Source organism: Pseudonaja textilis, chromosome 1 (genome assembly GCF_049901715.1).
Source record: "Pseudonaja textilis isolate UNSWEBS1 chromosome 1, rPseTex1.2, whole genome shotgun sequence".
Taxonomy (NCBI): Eukaryota; Metazoa; Chordata; class Lepidosauria; order Squamata; family Elapidae; genus Pseudonaja; species Pseudonaja textilis.
The window spans coordinates 49879753-49899705 of NC_141990.1; the positions used below are offsets into that span (position 1 = coordinate 49879753).

General features: G+C 36.2%; 1 long non-coding RNA gene across 1 annotated transcript in view; it reads left to right on the top strand.

Annotated features, from left to right (window-relative positions):
• LOC148127609 (uncharacterized) overlaps positions 1-19953 on the top strand; it is a 132370-nt gene that overhangs the window by 19399 nt on the left and 93018 nt on the right. The gene's annotated exons all lie outside the window — the stretch shown is intronic.

The window sequence follows — 19953 nt, forward strand, 5'->3', positions numbered from 1 at the left end:
AATAGTATTTTTCCATACTGTTAGAGTCCAAACAAACTCTGAAATAGAGTACTAAAATATTCCAATGATATTACTAATTATGGGCCAACTCCAAAGGTTTCAGAATGAATTTGAGTTTAATTTGGATAAATATCTCAAGATTAAAGTCCTTACTCAAAGCTTATTAAAATAAGTTAGAACTCACCTATCAGCACATATCTCACAACCCAAAATCTGTCTTGTAGGGCATCCAATACTTCTCATTATTATTTTGTACTGTCTTGGTATTTTGGCCTTTTTATGTTCATGTCTCACCCTTTTGGCATTTCTGCTCCTGTCTAGGTATTTTGACTTCCCTTGACTTCTAACCCAGCTGGAAATGCAAAGTGTCCAGAGGCATGCTGAAAAACATCTAAAAATATTTACTTCAATGGCTCCTTCAGAGCTAAATGTCAAAATATCAAGTTGGCAATTTTAATGCAAGGGAATATAATTGTCCCCATTTTTTGGAACTTGATTTCAGCCATTTCAAGCCACTTTCCACAGACAAGTTGGGAAGCATAAGAGAATTGTGATCATGGAGAATATCTGGACAAGTTTACTTGTATATTCAATCATTTATGATGGGGGAGGGGACAGCAAAAAAAATAGGTCAGCCATTCCTCTGTCATTTTGTTTGTTTGTTTCTTGGGTCTAATTATTAGATTGGTCTTTCCTTGCCAGAAGTGTTTTTTTTTTCTTTAGTTGGCTAAAATGCAGCCATAATTTCACATTCAGCCTATCTGATAAGTTTCTAAGGAAATCTAAAACATGTCTCTCTGATTCATTGTGGGTAGGAATGACTCGTGTGCTATCTCAGAGTGAGATAGGAATGAACTCTTTCCAATAGAACTTCAGATGATAGCTAAAGAAAATATCCAGATTTCAAATTGTTCCCTTTAATAGCATTTGCATAACCAGCTATTTGCTTCCCTCATTGTTCAAATATGAATCCCAGGAAGAAAGCCCACACTTCTTAACTTAAAACTTCTCTGTCAGGCTGACATATTGCTTCTTCAGTCCCTCTTTGCAGGAGGTTCTCTGATTGCCACCACTTTTCACTTCCCTACATCAAGACACAGGCAGGAATGTTTTCTTTTGCAGAATTGATATATCAGATAACTATGATTCCTCCATAATGTTTTTCTGGGTTTCTAGCTTTTATGACACATCAACTTCTGCAGGACTATTGCCCTCCTGGCTGTTGCTCACCTCAAGCTTACTCAGCTTTGAATCACCAATATTCAAAAGAAGTCATGATTCAATGAAAAACCTGAGCAAGCAAACTGGTTTGGCTTTCAAATGCATGGAAACTTCATTTTGAAGCCAAAGGCGATTGTTCTACTCTGGACATAATTTTACTTGGATCATGGCATATATATAATCTGATTTTATTTTAGTTCACTTTCATTCAGACACATCACTATAAAGGAGGATTAAGTTTCTCATTCTTGCTGCTGTGCACTAAAATGGATGATTAATCACAATCATTAATAGCAAAAAAGTATTTGTCTGGACACTAGCCTTAACACCAACTCAATATCAAGGTAATATCAATGTAATTGCCCAAGTTAATTACTGGCAAAAGCATATGCTTTTTCTGGGAACACCACTGGGAGCACGTTTAAACATAAAGTTCCTTTTGACTCAAGCTTGATTCCTGGTAATTTATAAGAGTATATCCATGCAATTTCTTTGCCTGATACTTTTATAATGAAATCAGAAGTTCACAGTCTTGGGCTTCTTTCTCCCACCTTCATAATGCAACAGACTAGAAGCCAAAATCTCTAAGGTGGGAAGAACAGTTTTCATTTGTATCTTGTTTGGATTGTAAATTAATCTTTTTGTTGTGAAGTCCTGAGAAAGAGCCCTATATGAACCTATCCAGGGAAGCCATTGCCAACCGGTGGCTTTTCAGCTGTGGAGACTGAATAGAGAACAGGCAGGGATCAGCGAAGTTCCAGGGTACCCTGTTTTTTGGCTCAGCTGATGAGCAGGGCCTGGCTAGGTCCTGAAGATGCAGTAACTCAGCCAAAGGAAAGGCTGAAGAACAGCAACTTGTTTTTTGCTGTCTATGTTGTGATTATTGCTTGGGGACAAAGCAAAAGATGGCTGGGCTTGCATTTCTCTTCTGCTGCCCCAAATGCACCTTCAAGTTAACTACTTTTTCCTTTTATTAAAAGCAGGAATTAAAACAGTTCAATTTTTTCCCTCTTGTCCATCACCATCTTGCCCTCATTTCCAACCAGCAATTGGGCTAACAATTTCCATTCCCATTTTTCTCTTATTCTGAATTCAACCAAAGAATCATTTTTTTGTTATTTCTGACATTTTTACATAGCAAACCTTAGTTCATGCTGAGCCTTTGCCTCTCTGACCTCATCCTTGCAGGTTCAGATTGTTTCCTGATATTCTGCTTTTATTATACGACCCTCTTTCCATTTTTTAAAACTTAGCTTGTTTGTTTGTCTGTTTATCAGAAAGTTCTTGGAGCAACTATGCTGGACTCATGTTTACTCTTTGGTATTGTTTATGTTTGGACTTTAATTACCAGTAACTTGTTTTTCTGGAATTTCTCAGCTCTCCTGAACTGTTTTTTTTCCTTCAGGATTTCCATCCATGGAATCCTTCCTACATTTACTTTTAGTTTGTGAAGTCAGTTCTCTTGAAATCTGAAACACTGCTTTGACTACCTTCAGTTGGTAAACTCTAGGATTATATGGTCCCTCTCTCCCAAGGTCCCTATCACTTCCACTTTTTAGACTCCTTCTTCTCTGTAAGTGTTAAGTCCAATATAGCTGATCCCCTAGTACTTTTTTCCATCAATGAAGTTATTTGCATTTATATTTTTTTAAGAAACTGTTTTGGATCTCCCATCTGCTACAGAGGTTTTTATTGTTGGGTACTTGAAATCCCAATTATCACAGTTTTGTATTGCTTGAATAACTTGACCATCTGATTTGCAGATGGCCAAGTTATTCTTTTAATTTTTTTATGCTTAGTGGTTGGCCTATAATGCACATCCACAACGATGTCATTGTAGTTTCTTTTTTGCTTAATAAACATTGACTACTTCCTGGACCAGTTTTGAGGATTAGAACTGTTCTTTTCAGTGGTTCTCCTCCTTTGTCCATAGGTGGTTCAAACTTTGTGGGGAGAGAGAGATTTAACTCTAACTTGCCTTTGTTATGTCTGAAGGCTCAGGTCTCTTGCCACTCTATTTTAATAACTTCAGGAAACTGATGGGTGAGATCATTCAATGGCACAGGATGTGGTATTATCAGCATACCAATTTTGCATCTTTTCCCTGGCCAGTTGGGTGATGCCATTCAGGTGATAGCCTGAATGAGAAGAAACCAGCTCCAACTCAACCCTGGATAGATGACACCTGGTGTGGTCTTATCTTTTACACTTAATGGTGTAGTACTTCCTTAGACAAAGTTGATATGCAGTTTGGGTTTACAGTTCCAGTTCAAGGGGCAGATGGCAGCCATAGCTAGAGGGCTTTTGCACAGATTAATCTTGTATGCTAAATGCACCAATTTCTGGACCAGGAGGCTTTGCCAACAATCACTCGTATCCTGGTCACTACCCAGTGGGATAACTGCAACAGATTTTTTTTTGTAGCTGTTCTTGTTCTGTGAAATATCCTCCATCCTGAGATCCCCAACCTTTCTCAACTTCTGGAAAACTTTGAAGAGCTGATTTTTTTTTTCACCAAATGTTTGGCTAAGGTTGGAGCCCAGTAATGGTGATAGTAAGAGCTGGGGAGTGTTTTATTTAGCTTTAATATTTTTACTACTGTTTTTGTGGCACTTGACTCACCCCCAAATTATTTTATGAAAGATGGGTGGCCATATAAGTCTTTTTAAGAAATAAACTAGGTCTCAAATTCATTTTGGAAGGATGACCTACCTGACCTTATGTCTGATCCCAACTTTTGCCCAAAGTTATTTAGATTTCCCCTCCCCCACCCCCTAAAAAAGTTTAGGTCTCAAAGGGATGTGAAGTCCAAATTAAAGATGACACCCCAGTCCCCCACCCCACCAAGCACTGGAGAAAAGTTATTCACTAAATCTTTTGACTTTATGATATTTTTAAATCAGATCTCTTTGCCTAAAATGTTAACTTGCCAGTGTCATATCTTCAGTGGAGACATCTTTGCTCGAGAATGAAATAGATGTTCACTTATATGTTCCAGTGGACCAGCTTGTTTTAAGTAGCCCCAACACACAGAGCCCCTAGAAATTACAAATCCAGAGTCAAACTTCAAACTAATAAGGAGAATATAAGCCTAATACCACATAGCCTCAAACATGCCCACTGAGGAAGGGTCAAAGTCATATAGCTAATAGTTGTAGAACTGATTGCCTGCAGGGAATACTTCCTTAAGCTTAATCAAAGATAAGGAGTGAATAGTTCATGAACAGCCCTTTTTTCATCAGATAGCCTCTGATGTCTATCAGTTTTGGGTGGAGTTCTGAAGGCAGAAATTTTCAAACCAAAAAAACCCTTTTTGAATCTAATTAGAAGGCAGATAGAGAAAAGAACACATTAGGGAATGTTAATAAAAGAAATTGATTTGCTTCTTGTTGCAGCCTAGGATTTAAGAGGGAATTTCACTGGCTTTGTAGCTATGTAAAATAAATATACATTAGATGATGACAGGGAAACAGAATCACTGCCAAAACTAAAAGGAGTTTGGCAGAAGAGCAAAGACACAGTCTATCATTATTTACCATACAAACTTTTTCATAGAGCACACAAAGGGGGAGAAAACAAAAAAAGGAGAGGAGAGATGGGCACAGTAGATTCCTGCTAAAAGATGAAAAAGCTTCATTCCAGGGCAAATGTTCTTTAGACAAGAATATAGGTTCTTAAGTGACCTTTTCAACCTCATGGAAAGCTAGCACCTGCTCCTTCCAATGGACTGTATCCCATGAGGACTTTTTGATGCTGATAACTGCAAAGAAACATATAAACTACATATTCTTTATTGATAAGCATATGGTACAAAAGGTTTCTCATTTTTTTTAAAAAAAGTGGGTTTCTGCAGAACCAGAGCTTGCTACATCTGATCTTTTGTGGGTGGGGATGGGATCAAAAAGCTTTAATCCTGGAGACCAAAATATATTATAGCAGATAGCTAAGTGTACCCAATACACTGTACTTCCCTTGTATGATACACAGAATTATGGTTATATCTCATTATGCAGAAAAGAATGAAGCTTTTAGCATCTCATTGAAATCTAGTACAAAATTTAGCAATTCATAAACTAGCTTCTGGTCTCTCTGGATCCAGATTCACTCATATTCATTTATGCTATGAAAAAAAAAATTAAGCACAAGAAGCATTTCCTTTTGATGTTTAACATCAGAATAAGTTTGCACTATTTATGATTATTGTATTACTAATCCTGCTTTTACTTTTGGGATTAGTAAAACTGATATCATTCATGACCATATGGAGTACATGGGGAACTAGTTCTTCCTTTAACTACATTTGCTGAAGGAATCTTTCATATTCCATACCTTGTGACATTCTGTGGAGTATCCTTCCATATATTGCAGTAAGTCTATAGCAACTAGTGTCTCCCAAGCCTGTTGTTGTTATTTATCATATTTAGAAACCACCTATCTCCCTCAGAGCAATGTATAGGTTATTTGTCTGACCACAGTAGAAGCTCAAACCATAGAAAAAAAACACAGAGTAAAATTAAGATCATTGGACTATTTGGCTTCTATAAGTATATTTGGATTATATTGACATAAAACAAAAGAAGATTCATATTCCAGAATAATGACAACCTATCATGCTCACACCTTCTGTTTGCATGGATCGGGCACTGTGCATTCACTTGTGAGTGAAGCTTGCTTGCTTTTATAGAGTTGTTTTTCTCTTTATAGTTATGTTTACTTTTGTAAGCACTGCTGCAGCTCTTAGTGTTTAAGAAGTTCCAGCACTCCATGTCCGCACTGGTGAATCTTTCCTTCTTGGACTTAATGACAAAGACAAAAAAAAAGCAGTGTTCCAAGTAAAAGATAGGTGCATTTTTTAATTTTAAAAAAATCAGCAACTCATTGAGGACATCTTCATCGATAATCAATGTATATAGAGATATCTGGGGTCTAATCAGTCTTGTGCAAATAGATCAGGATCTTATTTGCATATGAGATGGAGTGGTCTCACATATGAAGTATTTTTTCAGTACTAGCGGAATAAGCACTGGGGTGGGCAGTGGTTAAGGCAAGAAACCTGGCTTGTGAACATATGGATTGAAGTCCAGTCTTAGCCATGATATTTCACTGGCTGATTTTTGGGCTACGCTCACAATTCACAATCCAACTTTCCTCAGGATTGATGTTCTGGAAGTAGAATTAAGGAGGATCAAATACTCCTGCAAGTTACTTGAACCTCTGGAGAAAAGGACAGTGATTATTTTAATTAATTACAGTGGGGGGGAGCTTTTAAACTCCCCATTAGTGGGTGGAAGATAAGGGTTTTTCAAAATGACCTACTGTCTGTTGTATATGAAAGTGATTTGCTCAAATTGCTGGAAATAATATATATTGCTGCAGGGTTTTAGTTTTATGTTTCTCGCCTATCTCTACACAACTACATATACTGTAATTTTTAGTAAAACTAACTGTAACTCTTGACATAATGGGTCTGCAAGGCGGGAGGGTATAACCTGCTTTTAGAGTCAAGAAGGGATTGATCTGATCTACACAGTACTTAGATTGTTCAGAAAAAAATGATTCATGTTTTTTTTTACAAAGGCCTAACTATTTCTGTTCTCCTGGGTAATTGTTCGCCTGAGAAAAAAGCCTCATTACCACACTTGAGAACATTCTTTCATTTTAGTGAACCAATATTAAATCCAGTAGCCCTTCCTGCTGCAATAGTTAGATAGTTGTCTTTTAATTAATATACAACAGATTTCTTGACAGTGGTGGCCTACCTCTCTCTTTCTCTCTAAGCACGCAGAGAGAGAGAGAGAGAAAGAATCTTTTCTGTGGAGAGAATATGCTTTATGCCATCCCTCATAACCTTCTGCAATTTTTAAACAGTACCATCCATTCAAAAGATGTAGGTGTCAGAATTTTGAACAGAAACTGCACAATTAACAGAAAGACTTCATTTTAAGGGGGAAAATAGAGGAATCTTGAACATGATCTCTCCCTTGCCCAAAGTATTGCCTTCTCCCCCATTAGCAGTAGGCCAAAGTGATAGGAAAGGCTGGAATTCTCAGAATATAAGGCTTTTAATTTTGTTTTATTAATTCTTTTACTCATTTTAATTACATTTATAAGCTATCCATCTAGATTATAGCTTTGGGTAGATACAATAGGCATGAAGGCAGAAAAATGTTATTGAAAGGCGAGCCAAATAAATCCCTTTGAGCCATGTTCCCTGATATAATCTAGTCTGGAAAAATTTTGGAAGATTCAGTAAAGTTCTTGGGTCAGTTTCAGTTCCCCATCCCTAATCTAAGGTTATGTTTTATATTGCTTTAATGGATTTTAGTTCATGGGATGGCACGGCATGGCATGGCGTTGTTGCACTCTTCTAGAAAATGTTCACAAAAGATTTCTGAATCTGTCAATATGGTGCAGAAGGAAGATTACAATCAAACCTATTTAAATTATTTTAGCTCTCTTCATAGTTTACAACACAAAAACCTTGCCTTAATTACCTCAACCACATGATCGCAGGACAGAGGATCTACAATGCAATCTGCCTTAGCCAGATTAAAATAGTATTCTCCTCAACTAAAGATACATTACAAATTAAAACCTCTAGCAGAAGTCACAGAGCTGTATCTTGGGTGTGCCTGCAAAGCATACAATAAATGCTAGTATTTTGCTACACCAAAATAAAACAAATTAAACTTACATACATGTTTTCTACCTTAATGAAGTGGTGAGGCTGAGGGGAGAACTATTGGCACTGATTTTTGGATTTTTCCAAGCATTGAAGAATGGATGAGTACTGCCACCTTTTGGCTTCAGGTTGCAATTAAGGGATTGGTATGGTTTTCTGTTTGCTTTGTAATTCAAATCAGAAATAATAGTGTGAGTTGTCTTGCAATGATTTTACAAGACAAACTTATGACAGTAGCTCAATTTCTTTCTTCATGTTTACAAAGTCAAACAAATAAAATAATAATAAATGCAATGTTTAGATTACTTGAAGATTAGATCATTTGCAAATGAATTATAGTTTGCTTGCTCCATGAAACTTGTGTCTCAAGACAGAACTACCATATCCAAGAAAAGAATAAGAGAGAAACATTTCCCACCTCCCTTTGTAACACAGTGGTGTAGCAATTTGACTGCAGTGGTAGAACGTAGAATCTAACTGATGGTGAATTTGAGGAAAATAAATTGCCTTAAGTCAGTGCTTCCCAACCTAAGTAAATTACCCAAAATTGGGTAAAAGTTGTTTGGATAATGACAATTACCATCACCCATGAACATTTAAATAAGGACTTTCTGACAAGTGTTTTGGGTAATGAAGAAAAAAGTTTGCAAAGTGCTGTCTTAAGTAATTTTGAAAGTTAATAATGAAGACATTTCAAGGACATCTGTGAGATCTCTTTGAGAATACTATAATCTGTGAGTTTGCACCTAGAGAAGATGGGAGCAAAATTGATTACAGAAGAAAATATATGTGGCTCATAGTTGAATTGTGGAGACCTCAATCTGAGCTTGATTGTTCGAACATTGTTATATTATCAGACTAGAAGACATCTTCAATACTAGACTGCCAAGGACTCCAGAACTGACTACAACATCAAACAGCATGTTAGAAGTTATTCAGTTTACTTTATTTGAACCCATTTTCTGCTTGGAACATTAACCTTGTTTTGCTTTTAAAATGAAGATCTATATATGAAGAAAGAATGATAAACACCTTGAATTTGTCCCTTTATATCCCTGGACAGCAGATTGCGATATCATATGCCCTATACCCTATGTGTTTCTTAATTATCTTCTTTAATGCATTAAAAATTATTACAAGTGAAGTGGAGAAATGGACAAAAGATATAAAAATATTTTTTTTAAAAAAAAAAGCAAGATTAAATATATAAAACAGAATTAAGATGAGGCAAAAGTGGAGAGGAGTTATATAATAGATATAGAATGGTAAATAAGATGGGTAATGGTATATAAGAAAAGCGTGAATACAACTGAGTCCATACAAAAAGAGGTAATCTGGGGCCAAGTTACTTTCTAGAAGAAAGTTTTATGTTTTTTATGTCTGTGTTTTATGTGTGTGTGTTTAATTGAAAGTTAAATAATAAAATCTCGGAAGAGGACTAGATGAGAATAATTATAAACAAGCCAGAGGGAAATATAAAGTTGATGACTGGATAGCAGATAAATCAGAAAGGAAATATGATTGCATAATGATTAAAGAGAAACAATGTGGAATTTGGTAAAGGGAATTTACGTGTTTATATGGAAATGGGATAAATTATAAGTATGTGATATAAAGCAATATGTTACCTGCCTTGTAAGGATCTACAATGGAAAGAGGTTTTATGTTTTAATGTTTAATGATGTTTTGTCTTGTTTGTTTGTTTGTAAAATCAATAAAACTTGTTTAAAAAAAAATTATTACAAGTGAAGTAATTCTGGAGATTGTAATTAACTTTGGGAGACTTTATAAGGGCCCTGTTGGTTGTCATCTAACAGTTGGGTTGGCAATATATAAACCAGGATAGTAATTTAATACTGTATCTTTAAGAGAATACTGTAATTGTGATTGGCTGAGGTTCCTCCAATGGCCATAAGATGGAGCCACAAACCTGGTTTGTTTCTTCTTGCATTTCCCTATTGTTTTTTGCCTGATCGTCATTCTGCTTGGATTGCTGTGAGTCTTGCAAACTGTTAGCAAACTCTGTTTACTGAGCTTTGTTTATGATACTTGACTTTGTTTTTGGATTATTCCTGAATGATACTAATTGCTTTAACCGTGTATGATTTGGACTGTTTGTTGGACTTTGTTTACCCATTTACTGGAAGTAAAACCTACATTTTACTATTAAATGTATCTGTATGCTGGTTGTGTGTTATTCAACATCACTCTCACTACATTTCCCTGAGTGCAATCATTCTCCTAATGGGGAATACCTCAACACTAGTTATGAGCCCAGGCTCAGATAACCGAGAGTTAGTGTGAATACACAGTACCGTATACAGACAGTTGTTTACTGTTTAATTGTGGGTTACTGTCCTGGTAAAGATGGCACAAGACCCGTCAACAAGTCTATCACTAATAACCCAGTTGGATGAAACAAGCTATGTTTCCTGGTCTATGAAGTGCAGTCTACTTCTGTGTAGGGAAGGGTTATGGGCTGCAGTTCAGAATCCACCAGATGTAAATGCTTGGGATCCAAATAATGAGGACAATGCCAAAAAGTTAGCTGACTTTAAACAGAACAACGAACGAGCTCTTTGTATAATTGGACTAACACTGAGTGACCAGCAGCTAGTCCATATTCATGGAGAAGAGTCTGCTGCTAGGTGTTGGGAAAATTTGAAGAGGATTTATGTTCGTGACAGTGTAGGTGCACACATAGATCTTACACATAAACTGTTTAGAGCACATCTTCTGAAAGGTGGAGATATGTTAGCTCATTTGAACTTTATGAAAAGAACTTTTCAAGAGCTACATGAAAAGGAACTGATTTTTTCAGAGCTGCATCAAGTTTACATCATTCTTTCCTCAATGGATGAGAGTTATGATGATTATGTATCTTCACTGGAAGTCCTGACCAGAAATGAACTGACATTGACTGACATAACCTGATGGTTGTTAGAAAAGGCAAGAAGAAGGCTGGAAAGAGACCAACTGGGAGAAAAACAACCACAAGAAGAGGATTTGTATTCAACTGCCTATACTGTTAGGAAATGTTTTTCTTATGGGGCTAGGGGACATATAGCTAGATTCTGTAAGAAGAAAAAATGACAGAATACTGGTAATCACCAGAAGTCTAAGAAGAATTTTAATTTAGTTCTGTCTAGCAATTCAACTGTAAACCATGATTCATGGGTAGTTGATAGTGGAGCATCGCAGTGCATTACTAGAAATAAGGAGAGGTTTGTAAAGATGTCCACGAGTAAGCAACAAGTATCATTGGCAAATGGATGGAAGATGAAAGCATCTGGTGAAGGTACTGCATATTGTTCGTGTGTAAATGAACATTTATCTATGTTATATGTACCTAAACTGAAATTTAATTTGTTATCAGTAAGGGCATTAGTTAATATTGGTTATGTAGTAACCTTTAGGGGAGATAACAGGGTAAAAGTGTTACTGCTATTTTAGAGAATGATTTATATGTGATACATGATGACCAGTCGCAGATGGCTAACTCAGTTTATAACAATGTTAAGTCACATGATGAATGTATTTACTGCATAAATGTCTGGGGAACATTAATTTCAAAATGTTGAAACAAACTTGAATTGTCAGAGGGAGTCAAATTAAAACCCTGTGGCAAGTATTTAAACTGTAATGCCTGTAACCAGGAGAAAAGCAAGGTTACACCAGCAAACAAACTGAATGGGTTTAAGACCAAAGAACCTTTAGAGGTTGTGTTTGCTGACATAATTGGTCCTAAGAAACCCAGTTTGGGAGGTGCCTGCTATGTTTTGAGTATAATGGACCATTACTCACGATACAGTTTCTGCTATTTAATGAAAAACAAAACAGAAACATTCCAACATTTCTTTTATTGGCTAAAGTTTGCAGAGAGAAAAATGATACATAAGGTAATTACTGTAGTTACAGATAACGGGACTGAGTTTATTAACAATAGATTCCAAATGATGTTAAAATTGGCTGGTATCGAGCATAAGCATTCTGCACCTTACAGGCCACAACATAACTTGTTTATGGACTGAAGAGGACAAACATTACAAGCCATGGCTTTCACTATGTTATCTGATTCAGGTTTGCCTGAAACACTGTGGGGTGAAGCCACAATGTGTAGCAACCATGTGTTAAACAATGTGGTGAACACAACAACCAGTGAATTGCCATTCCCTTGTTGGCATGGCAGAAAATCAAATTTAAGTTATCTACACACATTTGGAGCTCCAGCAGGGGTGCATATTCCCTCACAAGTAAGACTGAAAGGGCAACATAGAGCTAGGAAATTATTTTTTGTAGGTTATGAGGCCAACCATAGATTGTTTAGATTTTGGGATCAAGACACAGCTAATATTTACTGTAGCGCTAGTGCTAAATTTCTTGAGCACACTGGGTGGAATAAACTAGAACAGGAATCCAACAATGATATAGTTATCGACACCCAAGTAGTCCCTAATGATGAGATAATTAAACCATCAATAGCCATTAAAGAGGAAGAACAGGCACAGGAGAAGGTAGAACAGGAGCAGGTGGAACAGGAGAGTCCACCAGTAAGCCCTGAGTTACCTAGACATTCAACCTGTGTAACACGACCACCAGATAGATATCAGGCTAGCATAGTATGCCAAGTAAATATAGTTCCTCCTAATTATAATGAACTAAAACTTTATCCTGCTAAGGATCACACTGCTTGGCAGGAAGCAATGGATAAGGAACTGAAATCTTTACAAGGTTTGGAGGTATATGAAAATGCCAGGTTACCACCGGGTAAGCATGCCATAGTGTGTAAGTGGATTTGTAAAACTAAGACAGGTGTAAATGGGACTGCTACTCATAAAGCCAGGTTAGTAGCACAAGGTTTTGATCAGTCAGCCAATGACTACGATGAGGTGTTTGCACCTAGTCTGAAGGTTACCACATTACAAGCAGCATTAGTGTGGGCAGCAAAGAATAAATACACAATAAACCATTTAGATGTGGAGATGGCATATCTTCATGCACTGTTGCAACATACCATATATTTAAAGAAGTCTTTGGGTATAAAAACTAATAATAAAACTGATTGCTGGAGATTAACAAAGAGTCTATATGGCTTAAAGCAATCAGGATATGAATAGAATCAGTGCATAGTAAAGGAATTAAGAAAGATAGGATTTGTAGCTGGCATGGCTGATCCGTGTTTATTCAAAAAGGAAAGTGATGGTGTAGTTTCATTGTTGCTATTGTTTATTGATGACATAGCATAATCACTAAAACTGAGCAAGAAGCTACTGGGATTATTTCACTGTTAGATAAGAAATTTAAAATAAAACATTTAGGTGAGATTAAACAGCATCTTGGTTTAAAAATAAATAAAATGAGGGGAGAATATAAAATCTCACAGGCAGATAAAATTAACCAGTTACTAAAGAATTTTAAAATGGAACTTTGTAAACCAGCTAAAACACTGATGAGCCAGGAGTTTAGCCACAGTGATAGGCAAAGTCCTGTTTTTGATAAAGATATTTATCAATCTTTAATTGGTTGTTTATCTTATCTTAGTAATTGGTCTAGGCCAAATATAGCACATAGTGTTAAACAATTGGCCAGGTTTAATGCTGAGTCTACTGAAAGGTACTGGCAAGCTGCTAAGAGTGTGTTGAGATATCTTAAACAAACAATGCAGGCCCTTCCAGTTTGACAGGCTTCAGAGGCAGCAGGAATTCGTGTTTGTGAGCAATTCCTGCTGCGCTCGCTGCTGGAGTGCCTTCGATCCAATTGGATTAGGAGGCTATAGTTATCCTGTAGGGATAGCTGAAGAGAGGGGGGATCTGGGCAGGGGTCGGGGGATATCGCACCCCCCCCTTCCCAGCCGGCTTAACTCCCTTTTCAAAAGGTGGTGGAGCGACGGTCAGCAATGGCCGTCACAAAGAACCTCTCAACCGGACAAGTTATGTGCTGGAGGAAGTGAAGACAGAGAAAGCTTTTGGCTGAAGCAGGATGACAATTAACATCTGAATACCCTGGAACTTTGGCTTTTTAAGTGATTTATTGTTTCCCAGAGGATCGTTAAGCTGCGGTGGAAAGTAAAGGGAAAGTTTTTTCTCTCCTCACTTTCCTTCCCACGGAGACAGCAGATGGAAATCGGAAATACCCGCTTTGGCAGCAGAAGGTATTAACTTTCAAAATTGAAGCCAAGGGGACATTAGATTTCTAAACACTGATATCTAAAAATTTAAATCTTTTTGCTTTAAGTGGGAAGGAAGAGAGGTAAATGATTTATACTAACGTTTGTTGAAGGAGACTGCTTGGAGTTTTATAAGATTAGAGATTAAATCGCAATAAAACTTCCAAAAAATGCCTTGGAATTGTGTAATTGAATGTTGCCCCAGGAAGAGAAAGTAGAAAAAAGTGAAACAGACTGTGCTGACTGTGCTGATTTTGATTGCTTGATGACTTTGGGACCTTAACTATCTTTTGAAAGACTAAGAAAACATTTGGATTGTCTAAAAAAAAAAAAATTTTTTTTTACAATGGTACCTGTTGAAGAACTGAAAATGCAATTTGAAAGACTAAGAGAAGAGGATGAGGAAGGCAAGGGCTCTTTTGGATCTATCTTTTGCTTTTTAGAAATGGCGATTTCTGCTTACCAGGAAATGCAACAAGAAAAAGGCTGGGATGATGAAGAAGAAGCCATCTTTAATGGACATATGATTTTAAAAAAGGGTAAAAAGGAGAAGAAAATGAAGAATTTAAGTTCTAAAAAAACAATCAAGAAAGGGAAAAGTAAGGTGAAAAATCGATATAATGATAGAAAGCAACAGAAAAGAGGAATGCAACAGAGAGGGGAGACTAAAAAGTTGGAGATCGAGAGAGGGGGGGCAAAAAGGTTAGATTTGATAAGGAAGGAAGGGATAAAGTGGAGGGAAGTTATAAAGGCTTAAAACAAGATGTTAATAAACATTTTTTTTTCAGAGATAAAGGGTAAAATATAATCTAAAGAGAGATTCTGTAGTACACAAGTACACAAGATTGTATTTTAGTATTTGTATTTGAAATATGTGTTAATAGAATACTGTAGGGATTGTGTAATTAATGTTTAATTAACTAATTTGCTATGGAACACTATTTTTAATATACTATAAGATTATTATGTTTTATATTTTAAAATGTTATGTAGAATGTACTAAGCAGAATCAGAATAGAAACTATGTCTAATTTTAAGTGTCAAATTTGGGGGGAAAATAGAAAGGTGTCATACTTCAACCAGTCATTACAGGAAAAAGTTTGTGTTAAAGAGAAAGATAAATGGATAATTGAAAAAGAACGGACAAAAGATACAAGTGTAATGATTTAAATTGAGATTAAATAAATAAAATAGAATTAAGAGAGTGAAAAGAGGGGAGAAGATATATGCAAAATGTAGAATTTTAAATAAGATATGAAATAGTATATAAACTGAGCATGAATTTGATTTACGTCTGTACAAAAAGTTATAACCCGGGGTTAAGCCGCTTTCTAAAAAGAAGTTTTATGTTTTTATGTTATGCGTTTTGTTAGTCTATGTTTGTCTATTGAGGAGTAATGATGCTGGATAAGAACATATGAAATAGTAATAATATGAAATATAGTAATATGAAATATATGAAAGTATAAGTCTAACGAATAAAATTGAACAGAAATAAAGGAAGAAACAGTAAGAAGGTGGAAAACAGTAATAAGATATGAAGTTGAATATATAAGATTCATATTAAATTGTGTGTGGAAACGTGATAATTTAGAACTATATTGTACTTAAATGAGATGTCTTATTTGTTTTGTTAAGTAGTTGTTAGAAAGGATGTTTTATGTTCTTATGTCTTATGTTTTGTTTGTGTACTCTCTTTGAAAATTAATAAAATTTGTTTTAAAAAAACGATGCATTATGCATTATATTTGGAGCCGAAGTATGAACTAAGTTTATCTGCATAAGCCGATGCAAGTTTCGCTACAGACATACCTACATGTAAATCAATGGCAGGTACTGTAGTGTTATTAGGAAAGGTGTTAATTGGATGGCGGTCTATTCGACAAAAACATCTAAGCTTATCAACAATGAAGGCTGAATTCTCATGTTTGTCTCTATTATGTACAGACTTAGTATGTTATAAACAACTAATGATAGACATGGGAATTAATGTAAATGAACCTATAGTTGTATATGAAGACAACCAATCAGCAATTCAGGTGGCTTCCAATCTCGCTGTAAAGACAAGATCAAAACACACCAATCTACGATATCTAAATGTGAGACAATGTGTTCAAAGTAAAATGATTACACTGGAGTATTTCATGTCAGAGAATAACATTGCAGATCATTTTACGAAAGCCCAAGACACTGTAAAACATAAGGCTTGCTGTGAGGAATATGAACTTAAACTGTAAGGCTTTATATATTGTCCTACCCAAAGGGGAGAATGTTAGGAATGATCGTCACCTAACAGTTGGGTTGGCAATATATAAACCAGGATAGTAATTTAATACTGTATCTTTAAGAGAATGCTGTAATTGTGATTGGCTGAGGTTCCTCCAAAGGCCATAAGATGGAACCAGAAACCTGGTTTGTTTCTTCTTGCATTTCCCTATTGTTTTTTGCCTGATTGTCATTCTGCTTGAATTGCTGTGATTCTTGCAAACTATTAGCAAACTCCATTTACTGAGCTTTGTTTATGATACTTGACTTCGTGTTTGAATTATCCCTGGACTGATACTAACTGCTTTAACCGTGTATGATTTGGACTGTTTGTTGGGCTTTGTTTACCTGTTTACTGGAAGTAAAGCCTACATTTTACTATTCAGTGTATCTGTATGCTGGTTGTGTGTTATTCAATATCACTCTCACTACGTTTCCCTGAGCGCAATCGTTCTCCTAATGGGGAATACCTCAACAGGCCCAAACTTTCAGCTTGTGCCTCAGTTTATGCACTCATTTACTATACTTTGTTTTCTTCTTTTTTATTTGGAGATCTTGGCATTGCAATTATTTGCTCTTGCAGCTTAGTCCAAACATTTATTTTTATTTTAAAGATCATAGCAAGCAAGGTAATCATACCTACATCCTAACCCTCAACTCCTTTAAGCATTCCCAAAAGAAATTGTGTCGTTGATGTTCACCATTGACAAGATACACAAGAACATCTATAGTGTTACATTCTCCTTCTCTCTTCCCTAGTATTAATCATCCATCAAGATAATTACTATGACTAAGTTCATAGTGCAGATGGGAAAATGTCTAGATAACTCTCTACTTTTACCAATTCCTGCAATTTTAAAGGCTTTTTATTGTGAACCACTTGTGGAAAATATTTAACTCTAAAATAATGTATAAAAATTCCTAGTTTTTTTTTTAAACTATCATGAAGCATTCATTGGATTAAAAGTAAAGATGTGGATCTAAATGCCCATATTTTAATAGCTTTACACACCCCTTGTTCATGTCTATAGTAAATGATGAAATATAACTGCCTAAAGCTGTGCAGTTGTATTTACACTTCTATTCAGATTGGCTTATTACCAATGAATTACTATGTTCTGAGAAAGCAGAGACCAGACTTCTCAATTTAAAACATAATAATTTAAAACTCAGTTTGTAACTATTAAGGTTGAGGACAGGGTTGTAAGTCATTTATTTAATAGCTGAATAAGTGTCCTAGTGTCAAAATAAATTGTGGGAACCTTAAAGGTTCGGAGGCTGAACAATACCTCTTTTAAGTATTTAAGTATGAACTCATGAAGCACTTTAAATTAATACTGATGTTTAAACAGCTGTTGCATCTATTGCAATTTGGATTGTCAGAATAATTTAACATTCACTAGCAAAATTTCAGTTAACAGGAAAAAATGATTTTTTAAAAATCAATGAGACAATAGTTTCTTTGAAAAACAGAAACACTGTGCACTCAGTGGAGAATGAACTCTTAAATCTCTGAGAACTGAAATTTCAAATTGAATTTTAGCAGTGCTGGCTATAAGTCTGCAACAGTTGTTACTTATTATTTGGCATTTGTTTGATGGTGTTACGGTTATCATTGCAGGATGCACGCTGTTCCAATTAAATCTGCCTTTTGCAATTGACTAATGGTGAATTTGTCAATGCTGATCATGGGACTACTCTAGGCAACTCACAACAATAATAAACGAAGAAATAAAAATAAAGTTTAAACAAAATGAAAGCAAAATAATAGAACAATAAAAAAGAAAAAGAAAATACATTAATATAACTCATAAAAATGGGGTGTAGTGGACACTTATGGCCACTTCAGACTCTACTATACCATTCAGCTCTCTTATAGTAAAAAGTAGCTGGTAGACCATTCCAAAGTTAGGCTGTTGGTTTGAGCTCTGAGCTTCGCAATTTGGTTGTAAATGTTCTATCACCATTTGAGGAGACAGAAGATGTCTCCTCAAATGGTGACGAAATGTTTGCAACCAAATTGCCAACCCCAGAGCTCAAACCAACCACCTAACTACCAACCTGTGCTATGAAATGAAACACATTTCATTTCCAAAGTTCCGGGTGGCCATGCTTTCTCAGTATTTCCAAGGAGCAGAGCTATTCACTGGAAGGAAAGGATGAATCTATTAAGCACACACTGAATTTTCCAGTTTTCGAGTGAAAATTATCCATCTTGTTACTGAAATTGTCTGCAATTTTTTACATTGTTGCAAATGCTTAATCCTAGTCTATCTAATTTCGTATACAGCTGGGTTCAATAATTATACCATCTGACCATATATGTGTAAGAACTTTCATTAGAGATTAAAGATAAAGTTAAGGTTCCCTCACACAAACGTGCTAGTCGTTCCTGGCTCTAGGGGGCGGTGCTCATTTCTGTTTCTAAACTAAAGAGCCAGTGCTGTCTGATGACAATTCCATGGTCTTGTGGCCGGCATGACTAAATGCTGAAAGCACACAGAACACTGTTACCTTCCCACCAAAGTGGTCCCTATTTTTCTACTTGCATTTTTACATGCTTTTGAATTGCTAGGTTGGCAGAAGCTGGCACAAGTAACAGGAGCATTAGGGATGTGAACCGTTGAACTTCCGACCTTAATGATTGACAAGCTCAGCGTCTTATCCACTGAGTCGCTGTGTCCTAGCCTTATTATAGATTACATAATGGCAATAAAAGCAGCACAAGTATGTTTTTCCAATTTTATTGCACCCACCTGTCCAAGGCTGGACAGCAGCCTTGTTTAAGGTGCTCAACTTCTTGTTGGAAAGAGAGAAATATCAGGAATATTTTCAAGACTTCTGTGAGGAATATCCTAGGTTTCTGACTGTCTGTCAGATAAAGTTCATCAGATCTGCCTAAAGTTAGGCTCAGTCTACATAGACCTTGTGAGTTGACTGAGGCATGATCTTGTTTTGTTATCTGGAAAGTGTTTTACCTTGTATGCCTTGAGGAAGTGAAGCGAACCCTTGCCTCTATTAATCTAGTCACCTATCTTTTAGATCCATGGTATTTAAGGCTGCCCAGCAGGTGATATACATAGTTGGGTTCGATCACTAGTTAATACATCCTTCAGTGAGGGGAGTTTTCTGCCTCTCTTAAAGGAAGCAATGGTAAGCCTTGTCTTCAAGAAACCATCAATACACCCAACAGTACTGAGTTATGTTTTTCCAGTTTCCAGTTTTCCTTTTTAGAATAAGTTGTTGAAAAGGTAGTCTGTTTGCAGCTTCAGAGGGTCCTTGAGGAAGACTCTCTGGATCCTTTTCAGTTGGGTTTCAGTGCAGTATGGAGATGGAAGGGCCCATATTAATGAACTTTGAGAGAACTAGAATGGTGTTGGGGCAATTGCTGATCTCTCAGTGGTTTTCCATATCATGGTATTCCTCTGGATTGTCTGCAGAGACTGAAGTATAAACTCCACCTCTTTTGTACATACATCATGAAGCTGCAAAGTCTATTTTGGCATTTTGACAAAATCATTACATTCTGCAGATGCCTCTGATTGCCAGTGTTTGTATGTAAATATCTAATCTGAATGTGGTGCCTATGAGGTATATATACATACAGACATGCATATAT